General features: G+C 44.1%; 1 long non-coding RNA gene across 2 annotated transcripts in view; it reads left to right on the top strand.

The window, feature by feature from the left end:
• Window positions 1–14425: 14425 nt before the first annotated feature.
• The window catches only part of LOC149984909 (uncharacterized), a 30332-nt gene continuing 18065 nt past the window's right edge, over window positions 14426–26692 (top strand). The window contains exons 1-3 of one of the 2 annotated variants that reach the window (XR_016485216.1): window positions 14426–15016; window positions 24467–24535; window positions 24690–25253. This is a non-coding gene — a long non-coding RNA (uncharacterized LOC149984909). Of the gene's footprint in view, window positions 15017–24466; window positions 24536–24689; window positions 25254–26692 lie in introns of those variants that run through there. The other variant, XR_016485214.1, reaches the window with a different exon arrangement.

Here is a 26692-nt window from a genome sequence, read left to right as displayed (position 1 = left end):
CCGGACTCTTCACTAACACGACTAGAAGCCACTACTTCGTCGGATTCCTGCCGTAAGCTCTGGACCTTTGCATCGGATCATTGCAACTAGCTAGCTGCTACTGAGTGGCTATAGTGGCTAACGCCCTTGTCCCGAAGCTAGCACCAGTTAGCCTTGAGCCAGGCGCATCTCCCGGCTAGCAAACTAAATTACTCCAGCTACCTCTTTTGCCAATTGGCCTGGACCCTTTGTCGACACGGAGCCCCGCAGATCCATCACTACTGGTCTGCCGATGTAATTCCATCCGATGTGCCCTCAACCTGCCTTTGTCGGACGTCGATGAAGACGCTTCTGCTAGCCACGGCCTGCTCACTTTATGAACGCTGTGTCTCACGGTTGCTGGCGTAGTAACGACTTCCCTGTTTCATCTATTGCTGTTCACCTGGCTACATAGCTGATGCCTGCTGACTGTTCCAAGAATCACGGTACACCATTTTGCTTGTTTTGTTTATCTGTCGGCCCCAGCCTCGAACTCAGGCCCTGTGTGTAGTTAACTGACCCTCTCTGCCCATTCATCGCCATTTTACCTGTTGTTGTTGTCTAAGACAGCTAGTGCTGTCTTACCCGTTGTCTTAGGTAGCTCCCAATCAACACCTGTGATTGCTTTATGCCTCACTTTGTCTCTCTCTAATGTCAATATGCTTTGTATACTGTTGTTTAGGGTAAGTATCATTGTTTCATTTTACTGCGGAGCCCCTAGCCCCACTCAACATGCCTCAGATACCTCTTTTGTCCCACCTCCCGCACATGGGGTGACCTCACCTAGCATAACTAATGCCTCCAGAGATGCAACCTCTCTTATCATCACTCAATGCCTAGGTTTCTCTCCACTGTACCCACACCATACCATACCCCTGTCTGTACATTATGCCCTGAATCTATTCTACCATGCCCAGAAATCTTCTCCTTCTATTGTCTGTCCCCAACGCACTAGGCGACCAGTTTTGATAGCCTTTAGCTGTAGCATCCTACTCCTCCTCTGTTCCTCTGGGTGATGTCGAGGTTAACCCAGGCCCTGTGTGTCCCCAGGCACTCTCATTTGTTCACTTCTGTAACCGGAAAAGCCTTGATTTCATGCATGTTAACATCAGAAGCCTTCTCCCTAAGTTTGTTTTACTCACTGCTTTAGCACACTACGCCAACCCTGATGTCCTTGCCATGTCTGAATCCTGGATTAGGAAGGCCAACAAAAATTCTGAGATTTCCATCCCCAACTACAAATTTTCCATCAAGATAGAACTGCCAAAGGGGGAGGAGTTAGCCTGCAAAGTTCTGTCATACTTTCCAGGTCTATGCCCAAACATTTCGAGCTTGTAATTTAAAAAAGTGTATCTCTCCAGAAATAAGTATTTCACTGTTGCCAACTGTTATACACCACCCTCAGCTCCCAGCTGTGTCCTGAACACCATACAGTTGAAGTCGGAAGTTTACATAGACCTTAGACAAATACATTTAAACTCAGTTTTTCACAATTCCTGACATTTAATCGTAAAAATTCCCTGTCTTAGGTCAGTTAGGATCACCACTTTATTTTAAGAATGTGAAATGTCAGAATAATAGTAAAGAGAATGATTCATTTCAGCTTTTATTTCTTTCATCACATTCCTGGGTCAGAAGTTTACATACACTCAATTAGTATTTGGTAACATTGCCTTTAAATTGTTTAACTTGGGTCAAACGTTTCGGGTAGCCTTCCACAAGCTTCCCACAATAATTTGGGTTCATTTTGGCCCATTCCTCCTGACAGAGCTGGTGTAACTGAGTCAGGTTTTTAGGCCTCCTTGCTTGCACACACTTTTTCAGTTCTGCCCACACATTTTCTATAGGATTGAGTTCACGGCTTTGTGATGCCCACTCCAATACTTTGACTTGTTGTCCTTAAGCCATTTTGCCACAACTTTTGAAGTATGCTTGGGGTCAATGTCCATTTGGAAGACCCATTTGCGACCAAGCTTTAACTTCCTGACTGAAGTCTTGAGATGTTGCTTCAATATATCCACATCATTTTCCATCCTCATGCTGCCATCTATTTTGTGAAGTGCACCAGTCCCTCCTGCAACAAAGCACCCCAACAACATGATGCTGCCCTCCCCATGCTTCATGGTTGGGATGGTGTTCTTCATCTTGCAAGCATCCCTCTTTTTCCTCCAAACAGAACGGTGGTCATTATGACTGAACAGTTCTATTTTTGTTTCATCAGACCGGAGGACATTTCTCCAAAAAGTACGATCTTTGTCCCCATGTGCAGTTGCAAACCGTAGTCTGGCTTTCTTATGGCGGTTTTGGAGCAGTGGCTTCTTCCTTGCTGAGCGGCCTTTCAGGTTATGTCGACATAGGACTCATTTCTCCCCCCTCCTCAAAGGGGGGGACACTCTAGACCCAAACTGTTACAGACCTACAGGGGGGCAAACAAATATTTAGTCAGCCACCAATTGTGCAAGTTCTCCCACTTAAAAAGATGAGAGAGGCCTGTAATTTTCATCATAGGTACACTTCAACTGTGAAGACTTACAGAAAACGTTTGACCTCTGTCATTGCCAACAAAGGGTTTATAACAAAGTATTGAGATAAACTTTTGTTATTGACCAACTACTTATTTTCCACCATAATTTGCAAATAAATTCATTAAAAATACTACAATGTGATTTTCTGCATTTTTTCCCCCTCATTTTGTCTGTCATAGTTGAAGTGTACCTATGATGAAAATTACAGGCCTCTCATCTTTTTAAGTGGGAGAACTTGCAATATTGGTGGCTGACTAAATACTGTATACACTGTATATCCATCCTGCCCTGCCTTTCTAAAATCACTGACCATTTCGAATCCCACCGTACCTTCTCCGCTGTGCAATCCGGTTTCCGAGCTGGTCACGGGTGCACCACAGCCACGCTCAAGGTCCTAAACGATATCATAACCACCATCGATAAAAGACAGTACTGTGCAGCTGTCTTCATCGACCTGGCCAAGGCTTTCGACTCAAAAGTCAATCACCGTATTCTTATCGGCAGACTCAACAGACCAACTACTTCTCAGATAGAGTTCAGTGTGTCAAATCGGAGGGCCTGTTGTCCGGACCTCTGGCAGTCTCTATGTGGGTACCACAGGGTTCAATTCTCGGGCTGACTCTTTTCTCTGTATATATCAATGATGTCGCTCTTGCTGCGGGTGATTCCTTGATCCACCTCTACGCAGACGACACCATTCTGTATACATCTGGCCCTTCTTTGGACACTGTGCTAACAAACCTCCAAATGAGCTTCAATGCCAAACAACACTCCTTCCGTGGCCTCCAACTGCTCTTAAATGCTAGTAAAACTAAATGCATGCTCTTCACCCGATCGCTGCCCGCACCCGCCCGCCCGACTAGCATCACTACTCTGGACGGTTCTGACTTAGAATATGTTTACAACTACAAATTCCTACACTGTAAACTCTCCTTCCAGACTCATATTAAGCATCTCCAATCCAAAATTAAATCTAGAATTGACTTCCTATTTTGCAACAAAGCATCCTTCACTCACGCTGCCAAGCATACCCTCATAAAACTGACTATCCTACCGATCCTCATCTTCAGCGATGTCATTTACAAAATAGCCTCCAACATTCTACTTAGACTGCATCCAATTTGCTATCACAGTGCCATCCGTTTTGTCACCAAAGCCCCATATACCACCCACCACTGCGACCTGTATGCTCTCGGCGGCTGGCCCTCGCTACATATTCGTCGCCAGACCCACTGGCTCCAGGTCGTCTATAAGTCTATAAGTCTTTTGCACGCCCAATTTTTCAGTTTTTGATTTGTTAAAAAAGTTTGAAATATCCAATAAATGTCGTTCCACTTCATGATTGTGTCCCACTTGTTGTTGATTCTTCACAAAAAAAATACAGTTTTATATCTTTATGTTTGAAGCCTGAAATGTGGCAAAAGGTCGCAAAGTTCAAGGGGGCCGAATACTTTCGCAAGGCACTGTATATCTCTGTCACACCCTGACCTTAGAGAGCCTTTTTATGTCTCTATTTGGTTTGGTCAGTGTTTGATGTGGGGTGGGCATTCTATGTTCTTTACTTCTAGGTTTTGTATTTCTATGTTTTGCCCGGGTATGGTTCTCAATCAGGGACAGCTGTCTATCGTTGTCTCTGATTGGGAATCATTCTTAGGCAGCCTTTTCCACCTGTGTTTGTGGGTGATTATTTTCTGTTTTGTGTTTCTGCACCTGACAGAACTGTTCGTTGTCGTTTTGCTCGTTGTTATTTTGTTCAAGGATTTTGACAATAAATCATGAACACTTACCATGCTGCGCTTTGGTCCACTTCTTCCACCAACGACAAGAGTCGTGACAATCCCACTGGTCATCCCCAAAGCCAACACCCCCTTTGGCCGCCTTTCCTTCCAGTTCTCTGCTGCCAATGACTGGAACAAATTGCAAAAATCACTGACGTTGGAGACTTATATCCCCCTCACTAACTTTAAGCATCAGCTATCTGAGCAGGTTAACGATCGCTGAAGCTGTACATAGCCCATCTGTAAATAGCCCACCCAACTACCTACCTCATCCCCATATTGTTTTTATTAACTTTTTTGCTCTTTTGCCCACCACTATTTCTACTTGCACATCATCTGCACATCTATCAATTCAGTGTTAATTTGCTAACTTGTAATTACTTCACTACTATGGCCTATTTATTGCCTTACCTCCTTACTCCATTTTCACACACTGTATGTAGATTTTTCTATTGTATTATTGATTGAACTTTTGTTTTTCCTATGTAACTGTCACGTCCTGACCTTAGTTCCTTTTTTATGTCTCTGTTTTAGTTTGGTCAGGGCGTGAGTTGGGGTGGGCATTCTATGTTGTGTATTCTAGGTTTTGTATTTCTGTGTATGGTATGGTTCTCAATCAGGGACAGCTGTCTATCGTTGTCTCTGATTGAGAACCATACTTAGGCAGCCTGTTTTCCCACTATGGGTTGTGGGTAGTTGTTTTCTGTGTCTGTGTTTTACCATACAGAACTGTTTCGGTTTTCATTGATTTCGCTTGTTCTTTTGTATTCAGTGTTCGGTTATATTTCATTAAAATATGGACACTTACCACGCTGCGCATTGGTCTGATCTTTCCTACTCCTCTTCAGAAGAGGAGGAAAACCGTTACAGTAACTCTGTGTTGTTTTTTGTCGCACTGCTTTGCTTTATCTTGGCCAGGTTGCAGTTGTAAATGAGAACTTGTTCTCAACTGGCCTACCTGGTTAAATAAAGGTGAAATAAATAAATAAAAATGGAGAGGAACCGGACACAGACTGTTGAGATCCAGCCACAGTGCTCTCAAGCAGGTGAATGTGGATGAAATATATATAATATAGCATTTATAAAGGTAAATGACTGTGATATAAAGCATATATTATAAATAATAATAATAATTTATTATTAAACTTCTATAGCGCTTTTCATAACAGAAAGACATCTCAAAAGCAAAAAAACAAACAATCAATACATCATGAGTAACCTAGCTATAGCTAGCTTTGTCAAGCAATACATCATCATGGGTAACCTAGCTATAGCTAGCTTTGTCAAGCAATACATAATGAGTAACCTAGCTATAACTAGCTTTGTCAAGCAATACATCATCATGGGTAACCTAGCTATAGCTAGCTTTGTCAAGCAATACATCATGAGTAACCTAGCTATAGCTAGCTTTGTCAAGCAATACATCATCATGGGTAACCTAGCTAGCTAGGTCAACCAATAGAGGTCAAGTCTTTGAGCGCATGCATCCTCCAAAAATGTAGAGGGTCAGTTCATGGCTTGATCAGCTTAATGTGGTTAGGGAGAGTTTTGTTGAGATGGAGTCTGATGATGATCTTGTAGAGGGCTACTCTGGGAACCAGCCTGAGTCATGTAGCTACTGGACTTCTCCTCCTTCACAATATGTGGCACCCACTTGGGTGATGCCTTAGCAGCTCTAGGCGACAGAAAGTTTACCACACGGTTCAGAGTGGTAGCCAGTCGTCCTCACAACGAGCCCTCTGCCTCAGCACTGCTTTCCTCCACTGCATTTCCTTTTCCTCTCAAGCTTCAGGTGACTCCTCAATTGATGTTTTGCATTTCAACACTGGAACTCAAGTCATTGCTATAATGTAACTTGTGAAGAACATTGAGGTATTTAATGAAATGGTTATCATTTAGAGATCGCACATCTTGAAGTCTACACGTCAAACAAATTTCAGATTGGGTTTTCCTTTCAGCTCGTGATGTTGTCATTTTCTGCATTTTGGTGCTGACTTTCTCATATACCTCAAGCATTATTGACTCCTCAATTTATGTTTTCAAAAGATCAGGCACCAGCGGCCAGGTGAAACAAAAAAAGCTGGTACAGTGTCCAGATGCATCATTCAAAGAAAAGCATTATTAGTCAGCTAGCTAGCTAGCCTAGACAAAAAAAGTTGACTTGTCAGTCTCTCTGCAAATCTGTAAGTCTGTTGGTAAAAACCACCAGATATATGCAAAATATGTTGATGTTATAAAACATGTAACAGCTGATTAAAAAACAACATAAAACAAAATATACTGTACCTGTCAAAGGTTTGGACACAACTATACATTCAAGGATTTTTTATTTATATTTACTATTTTCTACAATGTATAATAATAGTAAAGACATTAAAACTATGAAATAACACATATGGAATCATGTAGTAACCAAAAAAGTGTTAAACAAATCAAAATATATTTTTGATTTTAGATTCTTCAAAGTAGCCACCCTTTGCCATGATGACAGCTTGGCATCTCATCCAGCTTCATGAAGGAAATCCCACAGGCCAGGTCATATGATGCAACACTCCATCACTCTCCTTCTTGGTCAAATAGTCCTTACACAGCCTGGAGGTGAGTTGGGTCATTGTCCTGTTGAAAAACAAATGATAGTCCCACTAAGCCCAAACCAGATGGGATTGCGTATCGCTGCAGAGTGCTGTGGTAGCCATGCTGGTTAAGTGTGCCTTGAATTCTAAATAAATCACAGACAGTGTCACCAGAAAAGCATCCCCACACCATCACACCTCTTCCTCCATGCTTCACGGTGGTAACCACACATGCGAAGATCATCCTTTCACCTACTCTATGTCTCACAGAGGAACCAAAAATCTCTAATTTGGACCCATCAGGCCAAAGGACAGATTTCCAACGGTCTATTGTCCATTGCTCGTGTTTCTTGGCCCAAGCAAGTCTCTACTTATTATTGGTGTCCTTTAATAGTGGTTTCTTTGCAGCTATTTGACCTTGAAGGCATGATTCATGCAGTCTCCTCTGAACACTTGATGTTGAGATGTGTCTGTGAAGCATTTATTTGGGCTGCAATTTCGGAGGTTGGTGGCTCTAATGAACTTATCCTCTACATCAGTGGTAACTCTGGGTCTTCCTTTCCTGTGGCGGTCCTCATAAGAGCCAGTTTCATCATAGTGCTTGATGGTTTTTGCGACTGCACTTGAAGAAACTTTAAAAGTTTTTGAAATGTTTCTTATGGACTGACCTTCATGTCTTAAAGTAATGATGGACTGTCGTTTCTCTTTGCTTATTTGAGCTTTTCTTGCCATAATATGGACTTGGTATTTTACAGAATAGGGCTATCTTCTGTGTACCACCCCTACCTTGTCACAACAAAACTGATTGTCTCAAACGCATTAAGAAGGAAAGAACTTTTAACTTTTAACAAGGCACACCTGTTAATTGAAATGCATTCCATGTGACTATCTCATTAAGCTGGTTGAGAGAATGCCAAGAGTGTGCAAAGCTGTCATCTAGGCAAAGGCTGGCTACTTTGAATAATATAATACGTTTTGATTTTTTTAACACTTTTTTGGTTACTACATGATTCCATGTGCTATTTAATAGTTTTGATGTCTTCACTATTATTCTGCAATATAGAAAATAGTAAAAATAAAGAAAAACCCTTGAATGAGTAGGTACGTCCAAACTTTGACTGGTACTGTACGTACAAATGTACAGGAACTCTGTGCTTAGGCTGCTGCTAGGGCGCCATGGCGACTAATGAACTGCTGCGACCTATTGGTCCTAACTGCTGGAGCTGTGGGTCTGATTTCTGATTGAAGAAATACAGGCTAAACTCTCTAACTTTCTCTTTGACCAGCAGAGGGCAGGCTGGTCTGTTTCTCATGTTCCATTCTCTCTCTCTCCGTCACTATTTCTCTCTCTCTCTCGTATCTAATTCCGAGTTCTAATCCCCCCCCTCCCCCCCACACACACACACACACACTTAATCTCTTCACATTCAAATTCTAGGGTGGCTCAGCGGCTAAGAAGGTGACGTCACCTTAGCAGGATCTGGCCAGAGAACAGTGTGTTAGATTGCTGTCTGGTCTCTCCTTCACTCTCTCACCCCCCTGCTTCCCTCCCTCCATTGGATCATAGTCCCTGTTCCAGATGCCAAGTCAAGTGGAAATGATCGCAGAGAGAGAGAAATGGAGAGAGGGAAGGTGGGATGGGAGAATGAGAAAGAGAGAGGATAAAGATATTGTAGGGTCACTGTGGTCTGTCGAGAGTGTATCTGTTGGAATATTAATTAACGACAAAAGGAATATTTAACAAAGTCTCTCTCTCACTCTCTCTCCTTCTCCCCTCTGCTATCTTCCCTCGGCTCTCTGCATCTCTGTTTCTCTCTCTCCCCATACATTTTCTTAGCCTACGTCTCAGTGGGCCATTCCGGTCATTGACGGCAAGACTGATTGCATTTTTTTCTCAATGCTTATAAACAAGCAATTCATTTGACCAAAGAGCCACGAATCGTTTGGCTTCCTGCTCCAATCAGGACTGACAGAGAGTGTTGAAAGCCAAGACTGGTCTGGCTCCTTAGAGCTCTTAGAGTAAGGCCCTCCACATACCTAAAAGGAGAGGTGGGGATTCAAGAGAGACAAAGTAAGGTGAAGTTCACTCAACTACGTTTAGGCATCTCATACATTGTTATACATTTGACACATGGTACCAGGGGTGTAGGAACGGGTGGGCCTGGGTATTCACACACATGTATGTATATATATATATATATAATATATATATTTTTTTTATGATCTACTTGTCATTGTTCCAAACAGGACATTATTTATTTTTTACCCAAGCACTGTACTTGAGTTGGGCAGGAGCTCACCAGAACTGGGTACCGGCATCTTTTCTTCTGCTTGAGTTCCTGCACCTCCTATAGAATATTATCTCAAAAGTATTGAGGAGTTCCTGCACTTAATTATAAATGGTACCGGCACCTATTTCAGTCCAAGTCAAGCACTGGCCTAAACATGCATGCACCATCAACAAAAACTTCTTTTTTTGTCTCATACACACATTTAGCAGATGTTATTGCAGGTGTAGCAAAATGCTTTTGTTCCTAGCTCCAACAGTGCAGTAATGTCTAACAATACACTGAAATCTAAAACGTAAAAGAATGGAATTAAGAAATATAGAAATATTAGGACAGACAATGTCGGAGTCCGGAGTATAAATATATATGTATGTGTATGTAATGGGATGTATAGACAATATGGACAGTATATGGATAGAATATGTAGTACAGGCCGTGACCGGGAGGTCCGTGGGGCGACGCACAATTGGCCTAGCGTCGTCCGGGTTAGTGAGGGTTTGGCCGGTAGGGATATCCTTGTCTCATCACGCACCAGCGACTCCTGTGGCGGGCCGGGCGCAGTGCACACTTACCAACTTACCAAACATTATTAAAGTGACCAGTGTTCCATGGCTATGTACATAGGGCAGCAGTCTCTAAGATGCATGCTAAAGTAACCGGACGGGGGCCGGCTAGTGGTGACTATTTACCAGTCTGATGGCCTTGAGATAAGCTGTTTTTCAGGCTCCCGGTCCCAGCTTTGATGCACTTGTACCGACCTTGCCTTCTGGATGGTAGCGGGGGGAACAGGCCGTGGCTTGGGTGGCTGAGGTCCTTGATGATTTACTTGGCCTTCCTGTAACACCGGGTGCTGTAGGTGTCCTGGAGGGCAGGCAGTGTGCCCCCGGAGATGTGTTGGGCAGACCACACCACCCTCTGGAGAGCCTTGCGGTTGCGGACGGTGCAGTGCCGTACCAGGATGGTACGTGCTCCCTCTGCTCTTTCCTGAAGTCCACGATCAGCTTTATTTGATGTTGAGGAGATGTTATTTTCCTTGCAAGACTCTGCCAGGTCCCTCACCTTCTCCCTGTAGGCTACTCGTCATTGTTGGTAATCAAGCCTACCACTGTTATGTCATCTGCAAACTTGATGATTGAGTTGGAGGCGTGCATGGCCACGCTGTCATGGGTGAACAGGGAGTACAGGAAGGTGCTGAGTATGCACCCTTGTTGGGTCCCTGTGTTGAGGATCAGCGTAGTTGAAGTGTTGTTGCCTACCTTCACCACCTGGAGGCAACCTGTTGGAAAAGCATTCCAGGTGACTACCTCATGAAGCTGGTTGAGAGAATGCCAAGGGTGTGCAAAGCAAAGGGTGGCTACTGAGAAGACTCTAAAATATAAAATATATTTTGATTTCTTTAACACGTTTTTGGTTACTACTTGATTCCATATGTGTTATTTCATAGTGTTGATGTCTTCACTATTATTCTAGAATGTAGAAAATAAAGAAAGGTATGACTGGTACCATATATGACTGTGCTTTGAGTGTTGCTAGTGCATGCATGTAATAGCAGTCATTCACAAAACATAGAATAGTTGAATCTGCTCTTTTTGATACAGTACTATATAGACATCAAAATGTCTTACCTGCTTGTGACTCTGTAGGAGAATTAGCATAAGTCACTTTCTGGCACTCCTTTTTTGGCTTTCCGTTTCACCTCTGTGTCAATTCCAAGCTGAGCTGTTCATTCTTCATATACAATTTAACAATTGATAATATTCTCACCAATCAGACTATTGTCATTTTAATCTTGTCTTTAAAACTAACTACATTATCATATGTGTGAAATTAGTTTCGATATAGTTTAGGTGTAGTTTAGATGGGCCATCATCAGCTGCACATGCCTGACGAGTAGGGGGCAAAAATGACACATTCTGTTTGTGATATTAAGATTCTAACAACAACAGTGTGTTTGTTAGACTTATGTAGTTCTAGTCTCATAGTCTATTAATTATAGGCCTATGGTTTATTATGTGTAGTTCTATGTTAGTCGAATGTTAAATGCAAGTAATGGATTTACGTAGGCCTACAAGACTATTTGGTCTGTAACGCAAAATAACATGTTAGTTGGTTTGTTGTGTGCGATCGATTGCAGTATTGTATAGGGCAGGCTTTTATGATAATTTAATGACGATTTGAGTGCCCAAATTTTGGCCCACCTAAATTCTTGCTGGCCCTGCCATCAACGTAGTTCTGCCTACGCCACTGCATGGTACAATATCATTTTACCAGACAAGGTCTTCCTCAGGCATGGTTTGGATTGCCATCGTCATACTGTAGCTCTCTTTGGGTTATCGTATGAATTACTTGTGGTTCTCTTCTGTATTTGGTATTTCTCTGGCGAGCAACCCTGCCCTTGTTTCATTACAATGAAGGAATGCAAAACAAGTATAGCATCTCCCTGTGCATTTCTCGCCGGATCACAGATCCTTGATCTGGTACTTCTAAAACAACTGCTGGGAATTTGGAGACCTGACCTCAAATTCATATCGTTTATCTGCCATAGTTTGGGCATCAACCACTCTATGAATCCGCCTGGTATCAATGAAGCCCACGCGCACACGGCCACATGCAACCTGCTTCGCCTTTAAAAACATATTGATTTCTCCAATTCGCAGAGAGCTTTAATGCGATCGATAGCCCTGGCCTTCCAAGATCAGCGGCTGTATAAGCATCCCTTCCCCTAACACACACGCCCGTCTCTCTTCCCCTCAGGTAATGATTGTCCTTGGGCAGGAGAATAGTTTGTCTGCATTAGGAGTGAAGTGTTTCTAATGGAATTGGGTCTCTCTCCTCCTCCCCCACCCTCCCCCACCTCACCCCTCTTCTGGGTCTGTAGTAATGTGGTTATGTTCAGTGAATATATATCGCTGCTTTAATAAAGGTGAGAGGGATTGGGGCACACCTCTCCTTTGACCTTTAACATCCACTTGGTTTTCCATCCATCCCCCGCCCTCCCTCCCTCCTCCCTCGCTCCTTCCTTCCCTCCTCCCTCGCTCCTTCCTTCCCTCCTCCCCCGCCCTCCCTCGCTCCTCCCCCGCCCTCCCTCCCTCCTCCCCCGCCCTCCCTCCTCCCCCGCCCTCCCTCCCTCATCCCTCGCTCCTTCCTTCCCTCCTCCCCCGCCCTCCCTCCCTCCTCCCCCGCCCTCCCTCTCTCCCCCAGCCTCGTTACGACTCTCCGTCAGTATGGATCGATAACAGTTTGTATTTGCAACGCATTAGAGGCCTGCCTACCTCCGTGCTACATTGAAAAAGGAGGCTGCCTGCTCATTTTGGTGCTGTGCGGTCAAATCACACCACCCAGATTGAATAGGTGACGTGTGTTCCAGACGTTGTTCTCAATGATCGGACTCTGTATTATGTTTCATAATGTTCACACCTAGTTTATATTATAGCTCCTCCACTGTTCCTATCCATCCTGTTGTTATCTTATTTCATCCTCCAGCCTTGTTCCCTGTTCCTCTGACCCAGTCTTATCCCTCAATGGTCAGTATGGGAAGGAAAGGTGGTAAAGGGCAACATGTATGAATGAACATTGGAACCACTAAGAGATATATACTGGTCTTTTCTATTGCTGTTTTTATTAGAGTGTAGTTGGCCATGAACAGGCAGTGTTCTGTGCTTTTCCTCAACAACTGTTTTTTAGCACCAATCCACACACTCTATAATGTACCTGTGTGGAACACCCTTCAACCAATCAGAATGAAGTATGCAGCAAAGCCGTAGTTAGAGCCTATCATCATTGGCTGATTTTACAGGCTGATTTTATATGCATGTTTATCAAAACACATGAATGTAAAAGTACATACCTAGTGCCCCTGAGATGAACCCTTTACATAAAAAGCAGTTGTTACCATGGTGATCTAGTGCTGTTTCACAAGTTAAGGATAGCTTTTCTGTACAGTGTATGATTCCATTTAGTAGTTTTAAACCAACAAATAGACATAGCATATTGTCTTTTTTCCCACCAGTAAGATTATTATGTCAACACTAATCTCATGTACTCTCACACACACCTGTGCACGCACACGCACATGTACACACGCACATGTACACACACACACACACACACACACACACACACACACACACACACACACACACACAGTCACAGTCCTAGACCAGAGTTTTGTTCAGTTCGGCCTTCTGAGCAAAATCACTAAATGAAATACAGAAAAATGGATATGAATAAGAAAATGTACTACTTGTGAACTTAACCTTGGGTTTTGAGATATATTTTTGTCCTAAATTGCACTTTGTTTTTGAAGTTCAAGTTTTTATTAAAATAAATAAGCGATACTTCAATGTTGTAGAGGGACATCCTAACAACATGATGATCCAAGATAGTGACATTTCCTGAGTAGTTCAGCCATAACCTTGAATTCATTTTGACAAACTTTTCCCCTCCCCCTATCTGTGGTTCTCTCAGTCCATTTGTGCCCCTCCGTCCGTCCCTCTCTCTCTTTCTCGGTCCCTTTCTCTATCTCTGTTTCTCGCTCTCTCTGTTTCTCTCTCTCATTCTCTCTATTTTTCTCCTTCTCTCTCACTCTTGCTCTCTCCTCTGTCTGTGCCTCTCACTAGCTCACCCCCAGCCTGCTGGCTGTGTCTGCTGACTGTGTATGCTGATTGTGTCTGCTGATTGTGTCTGCTGACTGTGTCTGCTGACTGTGTATGCTGACTGTGTCTGCTGACTGTGCCTGCTGGCTGTGTCTGCTGACTGTGTATGCTGACTGTGTCTGCTGACTGTGTCTGCTGGCTGTGTCTGCTGACTGTGTATGCTGATTGTGTCTGCTGACTGTGTATGCTGACTTTGTATGCTGACTGTGTCTGCTGGCTGTGTCTTAGAGTGTGCTGGGGGGCCAGCAAAGGGGAAATCAACTGAGGAAAGCTTTCAGAGTTCAAGTGCACGACCAGAGAAACGTTTCTGAGTTGGACAAAGGGAGAGAGGAAGGGAAGGAGAAATGGGAAGGCGAGAGGCTGAACTACTGACAAAGCAGCTGAGGATAGGGGAGAGAGCATGAGGGTCATTTTAAAAAATGGGTGAAATTTGAGAAAAATATTTGTGAACGGAAAAATCTTTTAAAAAATGTCCATCCCCTCCCCTTCCCTCTCTCCACTTATACACTCATCTTACCCTCCCCCTAAGATATTCCTTTCAGAACCACCCCTTTTCTCTATTTCTCTCGCTCTGTCCCTCCCTCTCTCGCTCTCTCCTCCATTCCTACCCCACTTGCACACACACTAGATGACTGACGCCCTCTTACCCTCCCTCTCTCTCTCACCCTCGTTTTCTCTCTCTCTCCAAGCTCTCTCCGCTACACCACCAATACTTTTTTCTCTGGCTGCGGTGTGTTTGTGCTTTAGCGAGTGTATGGCGAAACCGGTTCTGTGCTGATCCAGCTTGTGCGATCCCATGCACAGAGCCAGGAGCAGCGTACCTCTTGCCAACATCCTGCCTCCACTCTGCTGCCTTTTCTGCTTTGATTTCCCACTGTCTGCTTTTCCACCAGACCTTTTCTTTCTTTAACCCTCTGCTCTCTTCCAAGAATGATCTAGGAAGAGGGGAAAGAAATAAGAGAAAGGTGTCTGTGTGAAGGGGAAATGAGGAGGCAGAAAAGGAGAGAGAGAGGGGAGAGGACTAGAGAAGACTGGAGTTAGGCTGCAACACGAGAGGCAAAGCAACGAGGAGAGGGAGAAAGAAGAGAGCAACAGGGATCGAGGGATGATCGAGGTGGAATCGGGCCGAAAACGCAGGAAAAGGAGGGAAAAATTGCCAGACTCATCCGACCTCTGCTGGTATTTTTCTCATCCTTTTGTTATTCACATACTTTCTTTTTAAGTGTTTCTGAAATGATTTGTTTCCTTTACGTTTCTCTATCTATCTCTCATGGGTTTCTCTTTCCATGTCTTCTAGGGTTTTCAGCGTTGCTTGTCTTTCTTCTTGTTTTTAAAAAGTGTCTCTGTCCATGTGTGTACTTTAGAACCCTTTCCTTCCTCTCGCTCCCATCGGAAGGTTTTCCTCCGTCCTTCCACGTTTCTCTCTCGCCCAAATGAAATGCAAAGATTGCTTTTGTTTTATTTTGTTTTGATACTTTCGCTTGGATTTTCCCATTGAAAGATGACATAGTTCGAACAAAAACTATGTTGGAAAAGGTGAAACTGAAATTGGGGCCCAGTAGTGACGCCGAAAGGGAGGGAAGAAGGGGGAGGGGGGGGGCCTAATTTTCCTCCGTTTTTTTGTTTGTTTAATCTTCGTGTGTATGGGTGTGTAAGTGTTTTATCGTCGTAAGCTTCGTTCAATTATTGTATGCATATTTTCTGCACAGTTTGGAGTCATTTTGTTGTGTTTGACATAATATTTAACTGGTAAAAAGGCGACATTGTGAAGTGAATGTAGTTCTCTTATAGGGGTATCCCCATCTCCACTCTCTCTCTAACTCGCTCCTCGTTCTCCCCTACTTCCTGTCTGTTTGTGTCCTCAATACATCTGTCTGTTAGTCTGTACATAAACACATCTCTTCTGAATGTGTTTCTCTATTTATCGACTAATATGGCACACTAGCTTACAGCAATCTCTGTGGGCCTTCTCTGTCCATCCCCACACTATTGGCTTCCACACTTGCTTCCATTGTTTGATTTACACAAGTCGGTATGTCCCTCCGTTCAGACTTAATTTCAGAGGCCAGAGTGTGTGCTGTGTGTATATGGATGTGTGTGTTATATTCTCATTCCATCCCAGCTCTTAGCCGCCCTGTACATCTCCATGGAGACCCGCTATGTTCTCTCGGCCCCCGTACCTCGGCCTCTTCGCGGGCGCACAAAGACACCCCCGGACGTCGCCCTGCCAGGGTGTAAAATTGGTGAAGGGACGGAGAGGAGGGTACCCCGATTGGGAGTTGTCGGAGGGTGACGGCGGGGATGGATGTGGTCCTGATAGCCATGGCTAAGGGGCTTTGTGTCTGAATGGAGGTTAAGCTGGGGACTTAAGTATGGAGCTCAGGCCTAGACACCCCACCGCTACGGGCCTGCAGGCTTGGTTAATAGTGGGTAGAAGGGCTGAAAAGAAGGCCTGGCTGACTGGCTTTCTGAAAGGCCTGACTGAGATCTCTATTGTCTTATCAGGTGGACTGAAAGCACGGCGTAACGGTGCTCTCTTCTCCTTCCCCCAGTCTCGCTGAAGGTGATAGTCTATATGGTTTATACCATCATCTCAACACATAAGCAAACTAAGCCTTTATAGTTTAAGGTTTGTGTAAAAACCTCTCAGAGTGGATAATCATATGTTTACTGTATTTGTCGTTTTGTATTTTCACCTTGATGAAAAGGCATTGTACACTGTAGTAGAGAGCACCTTTTTGAAATTAAAATGTGTTGTTTGCTAGTCCAAAATCGCACATCATCACACTATGACGACATGGTGGATCCACGGTCTCACACCTCATATGACAATAGAAAAAAATGAGAGGCCAGTCAGTGCTGCTAGATATACAGCCTGTGATGATGGAATGCCACAGATCAGTTACCTTCCGTTAAATATTTGAACCGGCTCTAGCTTGACATCAGTTCCTCAGGCTCTCCCAGCCGTCCCAGCATCAGTGCTGCAGTGGAGGAGGCCAGTAATGTGCTTCCATTTATGAAGCGTAACTCATCCAGCACTATCAATTATACAGCTAGTACTTGTCTGCCTCTGAGAGGGGGTGGGCTACTAGCCTGCTACAGAAGGTACAACAAGCTACTGGGTCCACTATGGAGGGAATGACTGACTGACTGACTGACTGGCTGGGGCATAGATAGAAAAAGCAGCATGTGACCATCATGGATGTATTCCCACTCTCAGGATCCGGGTGAGAGAACCCCCCCCCCCAGAATCATTGTTCCAGTTGTGTCACTATGTGTCTGCTTCAGCTTGACGAGGACACAGACCACTGAAACAAGGCAGAACCAGACGAGCTGCGAGTTCTGGTTTGATTCATATAGCCTATTGGGGCCTTTTTCATAAATACTGAATTATTTGTGTGTTTTTTTTTCATACAGTGCTTCAGTCCTCCAGTGTCTCTGTGTGTCTGTTGCCGTGGGTAAATTGAGTTACTAGCTCATATTTTTTTTAGAGCACTCGGTAGCACACCTCGTTTTCGTCAATAAAATGGAATCAACATTTTTTTTCAATTGGATTTGATGTGTCCATACTGTGTATTGTACTAGCACTTAAGTCCAAGTTGTATTTGAGTGCATTTTGATGTATAGGAGCTTCGACATCAATTTGCGCATCAAATCAGCACATATGAAAGACCCAAGAGTGAGAGGTATGTGTGTGTGTGTGTGTGTGGGGGGGGGTATTTTAGACTTAGGCTGGGAAATACTTTACGCATATCAGGGTATATACAGTAGCAGAGAGGTGAAAAGGTATTATGATAAGTCAGGTATTATGTATCCAGAATGTACATTTTTATGGAACTAGAAAGCCTCTTTAACATCTCTTCGTACCTCTTCTGAAGTATTTATGCCATTGTGTTTAGTAATTGATGTTCTAATACCTTTAAAACATGTGTTTTAGCTTGAATTACACACATCACTTCAAATTACACCATTGTCATTGTTCGGACACAATATTACCTTCTCTCGGAGTCTCTCTCTTCGTGGACAACCCCTCGTAATGTTATGGGTATATGAATTGCTACATTCTTGTGGTACTGTACATTTTTGTGAAGATTGTATAGTGTAGTTTTGTCCTGTGTGTGTACTGTAGATTGAGGCGGTGGTAGTGGTGGTGGTGTGGGGGTTAAACTGTACAGGCGGGAGGAATGTGAGAATTCCTCAGTTCTGAATTAGTAGGTCACAGCTTTGCCTCTTACCTCGGCAAACTCTCTGCTCTCTCTTCTCCCTCTCCACCATGTCTGTCTCTCTCCTCCCCCACCCGCCCTCCCTCTCTCTCTCTGCTCTCTCTTCTCCCTCTCCACCATGTCTGTCTCTCTCCTCCCCCACCCGCCCCCCCTCTCTCTCTCTGCTCTCTCTTCTCCCTCTCCACCATGTCTCTCTCTCCTCCCCCACCCACCCACCCACCCTCCCTCCCTCTCTCTCTCTCTCTCTCCTCCCCCACCCACCCACCCTCCCTCTCTCTCTCTCTCTCTCTCTCTCTCTCTCTCTCTCTCTCTCTCTCTCTCTCTCTCCTGATCCTTCTGTCTCACCATGTTTCCTCCCTCCCTCCCTCTTTCTTTCTTTCTTTCTTTCTTTCTTTCTTTCTTTCTTTCTCTCTGTTCCCTTCTCTAGTTCTGATCCTAATCCTCTCCCCCTTCTCCCTCTCTCACAGACATCTAAGGCCCGAGGTGTTGGGGGTGGGTTGAAAAGGAAGTGAGAAGGGGAGACTGACTGTGTGTGTGTGTGTGTGTGTGTGTGTGTGTGTGTGTGTGTGTGTGCTGGTGCGCATGCGTGTGTTATATAAATCTAGCAGTACAGCTCTCTCTCACTCCTGCTTACAGTGCTTCTAGTCCTCTATGATTACTTGAGCTGGGTTCCTGAGGAAGGGCCATTATCTATGTCACCAGATTCTACCTGTTCCTATCATCTAGCTTACATGACATCTTCACATGTCCCGCTGGACTATCATGGTCAGTCACCACTGATTCAGCTCCCACTAACATTGAAATGCATATTGCTGATCATCACATGCCAGCATACCTTCCTGCTGACGCAAAGATTCCAGAACTATCTCGGGTCCTTCACAAGACTATTTGACAGACGAGGGGAGCTCCCAGAGATGCTGGTTGTGAAGCAAACACAGAACATTATCAAGATAGCACACGGAAACATATACAGCCATAAACATAGCATACACAGGCAGCGGCCAATACTGTCTATCAGATAACTCGTGGTGTATAGCATTGGTGTGGCGTGACTGTGAGTCAGGCCTGCTGGCTGGCTGTCTGGCTGCCATATTGACACGGCTCACAAGCCTTCACAGTCTACCCCTGTTCTCTGCTCAGCTATGCTCTGCTCTGCAGTACCATCAGTGGCGCTAGCCGGCCGTATTTACAGAGCAACACCCTTTGGTGCTATGGGACCTGGTGCCAGACGAACAGAGAAGGAGGGGAGGTGAAGAGGCAGAGGAAGGGAGGAGGGGAGGTAGGGTGGAGAGGAGGAAGAAAGGAGGGAAGGCGAAGAGGCAGAGGAAGGGAGGAGGGGAGGTAGGGTGGAGAGGAGGAAGAAAGGAGGGAAGGCGAAGAGGCAGAGGAAGGGAGGAGGGGAGGTAGGGTGGAGAGGAAGGGAAAGAATGGTGTCAGAAGCACAGGGAGGTAGTGCTGCTCAGTTGGTAGAGCATGGTGCTTGCAACGCCAGGATAGTGGGTTCCATTCCCACAGGGGACCAGTATGGAAAAAAAGTACATGTAAGCACTCACTACTGTGTCTCTGGATATCTCCATAGTTCAGACATGTCTTATAGTGACTGGCTGGACTTCCATGACCGCTGGCCCGTTTCTGAGTTTTAACTACCGGTCACGGCTGCAGAATCCCCAATTTAAAAGACTGTTGTGATACCCCCTGTACAATATTGTGACAAAGCAAACCAACCTTGTAGTAATTGATTGTTAATAGTGATGTAAAGCCTCCTGAGTGTGTCTGGGCGGTTGGTTGTGGTGGTAGGGGGGCTATAGGAGTGTCTGTGGGGGTCAGGGCTGGGAGATGAAAGGAGAGACTGTGGTTGGTCGCTTCATGCTTCAGAGGTTCCTCAGAGAGAAGGAGAGGTCAGGAAATGACCCCAAACACCAGGCGCATTGTTCAAGTTCAAGGTAAAGTTGAATGGCACTTTTCATTCCGTCTATGCAGCTGCCCTCCTCCGGCTGTGGGCTTTTTTGTAAAAGTGGTATTAATTGGGAGGAAATGTTGCTGTTGGGTCAAATCAGACGTTTGTGTTATGATAGCATAATTGAGAAGCAATTAGGTCAATATTAATAGCAATTACACGTTTGACTATTTAAAATTGCATGAGGGCTTGACCGTGTACCATTTGGGTGGCTACTTGGCTCAAAGAAGCAATCAGATAATTCAATTTGAAAAGTGTGTTTGGAGGTAAGTGAAAAATAGTCAGCATTTTACTTTTCAGAATAGCTATGGGAATAGATTTATTTCCAGAGATTTGATTGGAAATATGGCCCAACAAACATTGATATCTTATGTGAGGTCGTCTGATTGAGAAAACCCAACTCTCACTTCTGCCAAACTGCTGTAAGATCACAGTCCCAGATGTAGCTTTTTGTGTATGGGAGTGTGTGTAATTTGTGTGTGTTTGTCTATCTGTGTGTTTACCCACAGAGAAAGGAGATTACATGTATTTAATAGAGGATGAGTTTTGGAGGGGTGTTTGAAGGGGTAGGCCCGGCACTCCCTCCACGAGGGCTGACCCGTGCTCAGCTGCAGTGTGTCTATCCGTGCCCTCCCAAACCTCCCAGACCCCAGACAATGGGTCAGATGTCAGGCTGGGAAATACAACACTTCCCCTTCCCCTCCGCTCCTCTCCTCCTCTACTTCCCCCTCTTCTCTCTTCTCTCTGTTGTGTCTGGTGGCTCGTCAGGAGCTGTTCATTAACCCTTCACAGGGATCTTCCCGTCCGGCCCACCATCCAAAAATATAACATGTAATGTCTTAACCTCTCTATTTAGCAATTTGATATTTTGTCTTTCAGGATATTTATTGCATTGTCTAGGCCTGTTCAAGATGACTATACTATAGGAGGATAAATCACCAAAGAACAGGAATGTATAGACAAGGTTCACCCCTAAATTCCGCACACTGTTTATGTATGTGGTAAAGCCCTTGCTTTTCAAGGCTGTAATTGATGGTTTTGTACTCTCCGACTCTGTGCACAGTGCACACGTGCGCACACACACACATACTGTTCGCACATGCACACACACATACACACACACATAATTCTGGGTCTGAGTCACCCCTTTAACAGATAGTCAATAACAATACAGGAATGATTAATCAGGCCCTCTATTCCCCTCCTCCACTCTCTCTCCATCCCTCCCTCTCGCTCCCTCACTTCTCTCAACCCCACTTTCACCCTTTCTCAGCTAACTATTGATCTGAATGCATTTGCCTCCCATTTATCGCTCTAAACTCCCCCCTCTAAAGTCCCCCACTGCCACTGCAATGAGCAACCAGGCACAAAGACCCTCTCACACAGGAGAGTCTGACACACACGCACACATAGACACACGCACACACTCCATATGTCAATTTGTGTGTTAAATCGTGTTGATTGCATTTGATGTAAAATGATGTATTTTTTGCCCATTTACTGGTCCAGCTAAAGCAGCATGTTCATATAGGGTGTTTACACAGCCACACATATGCACAGATTGCTGAGGGAAAGTGTGAGGGGAGTCGTCAGAAAGTCCAGTAGTCAGAAATCGGCTGTATATTAATAGTATAACATAATATATGCCATTTAGCAGACGCTTTTATCCAAAGCAATTTACATCCATGCATGCATACATTTTACGTATTAAGAGGGTTAAGGTTAACTTCTGCAGTGTGGTGAATACTCATCACCTTTTTGTGTAAAACACACTAAGCTTTATACCTGAGTAACTACCTATGTAATTACCATTTTGCAGACTTGTAAGTCTACAGTTATACATTACAACCTAATTCCGAAATCAGTTGTATTAAATAAGACGTTTGGTAGAATGGACACTGATTTATAAAGCTTTACAATGTTTCGGGGATGCAGGTGCACTCTAAGCCTCTATGCAGGCATGTTTGAGTGTGTGTGTGTGTGTGTGTTTCGGCTCAACCTTTGTAAACCTATGGCGGGATTTAAAAAGGTTTGACTGACAGCTCCTTTGACCCTCCCCCTCATCCCCTAACCATTCTAGATGGTGGCAGTCAGGTTGCCATGACACCAGACTGTTTTGTCTGCCCTTTGACCTCCCGAAGGGGTGCTGTGGTCAGTCAGGCATTACATTTGAGGGGCGAATGGAAGGGGGAAAGAGGCAAGGGGCGAGGAGCGAGGAGTCGAAGGAGGGGGGCAGAGGGGCGCATTTCCTCTCTAAAACCGAGGTACAAAAGGTTCCTCTATACATCCGCTGTGTACACAGACATGGAGATGGAGAGCTGTGGAGGGGGAGGGAGGGAGGCATACTGAGACAAAGACACATGTGCACACAGACATGAAAGCTCGCTCGCTCTCTCTTTCTTTCTCTCTTTCTCTCCCTCCCTACCTCTCTCTCTCTCTCTCTCTCTCTCTCTCTCAGGGAGGAGGGTAAGTGAACTAGGCTGTGTGTCCCAGGGGGTGGAGGGGGTTATTATAGTCATTGTGCAGCCTCCCGGCCCGGCCAGCTGAAACCGTTTGGCTGCTGTGCCGTTTGAAGTTATATTTATCAAGCACAAGCAGGAGGCTCAGCTTATACACCGAGATCTGTGTCTTCGAATTATTGAGAATGAGGAAGAAAGGACACGTGTTTGTTTAGACGGTAAAGTGAGGCTTATTTTGATATTAGGGATTGGACATGTGTGCAGATGTGTGTCCAGATGCTTTCCTGAAAGATCAAAGAGGGAGAGGAGGTGTGAGACAGATTATATTTCAACACACTACGTTTCTGATACTTCTAATACCATGGAAAGTCTGTTCTTTAATGCCTATATATTTGACCAAAACTACCCATATCATTCACTGAGTGATACTTTCGTATATGCATATGATTGTCAAACATCTTCAAGTGGCCAATTAAATCTGGATAGCCTGTACAAAATATTGCCATTTTGCATTGTGATGAATTACCCAGTTATTAAGTCAATCAACCTGGCTAAATTGTAGAAATGCATTAATGAAAGCACTTGAACTGAATGAGACAGGCACTCTAGATGCTGAATGTGGATTTGAGTGAAGTTCTGCATGTGACGTTTATTCTGATTCATTTACACTCTATCTATAGTGCTGTATTTATGACCTCCTTGTACAGATCACACAGTATAGCGTTGATAGATGATTGTTCATTTCATTATTTTGCCTGTTTATTTACTGTAGATGGTGATAATTGATTGTGTAATTTAATCATTTTAATTGCAGCTGTGTTTGCCTGCTTTTCATTTCCCTCATTAGCAATGACCTTTTTCTGACCCATAGAAAATAGGGCATGGAGCGTTTCTCTGCTCTGAGCCCATATACTGGTGTCAAAATATTGATATTGACTATTAAAAGTGCACACCATCACCATGGCCCGAATCTGTGTACGTTTAAAAATTGGTCCTCATATATTGGTTTAATATGCCGTGCCAGATGCTGAGACAAAGAAAGCCTGTCAGAGCTCAGGAAGTTAGAGGAAACTACTTCCCAGTGGTAAATTCCCATTTCATATTTCCATTTCAATCATAATACTGATGTATACTGTAGTGTGTCGTACTGAACCATGTGTCTATCTAACTTCTGAAGCTGAGCAGTTAGAATTGACAGTGGCATTTAAAATGTCACACTTCAAAACACTGGCAGTGGTATTTCAATGTGTGCATTACATTAAGTAGCTGTGCAATTACTTTCTTGACACTTGGATCAAATTGAAGCTGTTATAATATGTTGACTTATAATCTGTTGTCTGGAAATATCTGCCTCATTCATATAGAAATATCTGCCTCATTCATATAGAAATATCTACCTCATTCATATAGAAATATCTACCTCATTAATATAGAAATATCTACCTCATTAATATAGAAATATCTACCTCATTCATATAGAAATATCTGCCTCATTCATATAGAAATATCTACCTCATTCATATAGAAATATCTACCTCATTCATATAGAAATATCTGCCTCATTCATATAGAAATATCTGCCTCATTCATATAGAAATATCTACCTCATTCATATAGAAATATCTACCTCATTCATATAGAAATATCTACCTCATTCATATAGAAATATCTACCTCATTAATATAGAAATATCTACCTCATTCATATAGAAATATCTACCTCATTCATATAGAAATATCTGCCTCATTCATATAGAAATATCTACCTCATTCATATAGAAATATCTACCTCATTCATATAGAAATATCTACCTCATTCATATAGAAATATCTACCTCATTCAAATAGAAATATCTCCCTCATTCATATAGAAATATCTCACTCATCAATCATATGACTGGAAAACAACACTGTGTTTTTCCACAGCAGCTATGGTGCTGCACCTCTACAGTACGTCTCTCTCTAAGCCCTTGTGACTCTTTGTGTTTCAGTGTGGGGACCGGACCCATCACCTGACTGCCCTCTCCTGTCTTCCTGGTCCTCAGCAGAACAGCCATGAGGTAATATCCTCTCCTCCTCTCTACCTCCATCCATCATTCCATCCCTCACTCCCTGCACCCTGGGTCTGGGTCGTCATCATCCCTTCTAAAACCCATCAGTCTTTTAGGTCTCCTGTTTCTCAATCTGTTTTATCTTCTGTTTTCTGTCTGACAGACAGCTGTCTTGCTGCCTCTATAGAAAAGCTCTACTTTCCCATCTGCTTTATGGAGAACCAGGTCTCTTCACCTCCCTGTTTCTGGCATGACTCATGACTCATTGTGCTGTGGTGACTACAGTTTGCTTGTAAGACTCCTGGATTCTATAGTTTTAACATAGCTGTATATAGTCCATGTACAACAACTAGACTCCTGTATTCTATGGTTTTAACATAGCTGTATATAGTCCATGTACAACAAAGCCATGACTAGTGCTATGACTATTTTCTTCTCAATACTCTGCCTGCAATTACAAAAGATTCCTCTTTTAATATTTTTTAAATGTAATGTATTTGTATCAAAGACGCTATTACAACATTTGATTGAAATTTCAAACTCCACATTTGAGTAGAGAAACCTAGAGAAGGTTACTAGCCTGTAGTGTAGTGTGTATGTTAGCCTGTAGTGTACAGTGCAGTGTAGTGTAGTGTGTATGTTAGCCTGTAGTGTACAGTGCAGTGTAGTGTGTATGAATGCTGTTACCCATGGCTGTCCACTCGTCCACTAAAACTCTACAAACCTCCAGCCTCTGAAGCACACTTTGTGTAAATGTCAGAAATTCCATTTCCACATCATGTAATGTAATGCACCCCGACTGGGAGGGGCCAGGGGCACGCCTGGCACACCAGCCTGGCCCGGGCAGAGATTGACAGCTGTGCCCTAGCAACCATTGGTTTGGCGCATTGCCAAGCCGCCAGGGGTTTCCAGGGAAGAGGTTCCCATGGCAACACTTATTTTGCCACTTTGGTTGGCGTACTTACAAGGTTGGCGTTGGGCAGATGAATGTGTGTTACAGCAACGCAGCTCTCAGCTTGAAAATCAAATGCTTATTCCAGCAGATTGGAGCTCTACCCGTCTGCACGGCACGGCATGGCATTACCATGGCGCTTTTAAATGATAGCTAAATTAGTCCCATCTGATGGTCTTTTACGCAGTAATCAAGGAGTGGCATTAGTGGCTTTTAATTAATTAATTATTTACCGTATAAAGTCTAACAAGGATGTTTGAATTTCAACCCTCGTCCAGTAATGTATCCATTCATTAAACGTCAAGGAAATAGTACAAGCTGAGATTGATTTCCAGACCAGACACTGCCCAGTAGCCTGTCTTCACTTCATCAACTGTCTCTCCATCCGACTGCGCTCGCTACTGCATTCACCACAATATATCTCTCCCATTCACACATCCTCTGGATGCACTGAAAGGTAGCTATGATGATCAGAGGGTTTTGAAGTGAAGGGTTGAATTGGGAGATGGAAACTGACAAAGTACTGTACGTAATAGTGTGGTATAGGTCTGTGAGGGTTTAGGAGTCCATTGCTGGCAGAATACTATGTAGGCTCCAACAACCTTCTAGGGGAAGAGGAAGGAGGTGGGTACGTAGAGAGAGGGTGACAAATAGGATAAGAGGTGGGAAACGAAGAGTGACGAGGGCGGGCGAGGAGAAAAAGGTCAGCCGAGTGGAGAGAGGGAGGGGCAAGCACTTTGGGACAGGAGAGAGGAACGAGAGAGGGTGATGGTGGAAAGGAGAAGGGGAGAGAAGCAGACAGGGGGGATTAGGAATTTGAGCACAGTCCACAAGGGGGGAGGGGCGTGAAGAGGAAGAGGACGGAGGGAGAAGAGAAAAATTCCACCTGGCAACGTTTGAATGGTTCCGCTGGCATAGCCATGGCAACCCTGCCATCATCTGATTGGCTGAGGGAGTGTTCTGAGGCTGGATGTGTCTATCTCGCTCTCTCCGTTCACACACCAGCCTCATCCACGGATAGCTAGCTATAGTTTGAGGTAAGGTCTGCAGAAAGATATGTGGGGCAAAACACAGTCACTGATCTTTATTTGTTTCCTTCTTGCTAATGTCATCTGACAACTTCTGGCAGGATGATAACCCTCGCAAGTAGCCTTCCCAAACTCCACATGCCACACAAACACAGACAGACTGCTTTTCAAAGGCAGAGAGAGACA

Source organism: Oncorhynchus mykiss, chromosome 2 (assembly GCF_057628025.1).
Source record: "Oncorhynchus mykiss isolate SJ-2025 chromosome 2, ASM5762802v1, whole genome shotgun sequence".
Lineage (NCBI taxonomy): Eukaryota > Metazoa > Chordata > Actinopteri > Salmoniformes > Salmonidae > Oncorhynchus > Oncorhynchus mykiss.
Note: the sequence above shows the minus strand (reverse complement) of the source record. Positions and strands in the feature narration are given on the sequence as shown.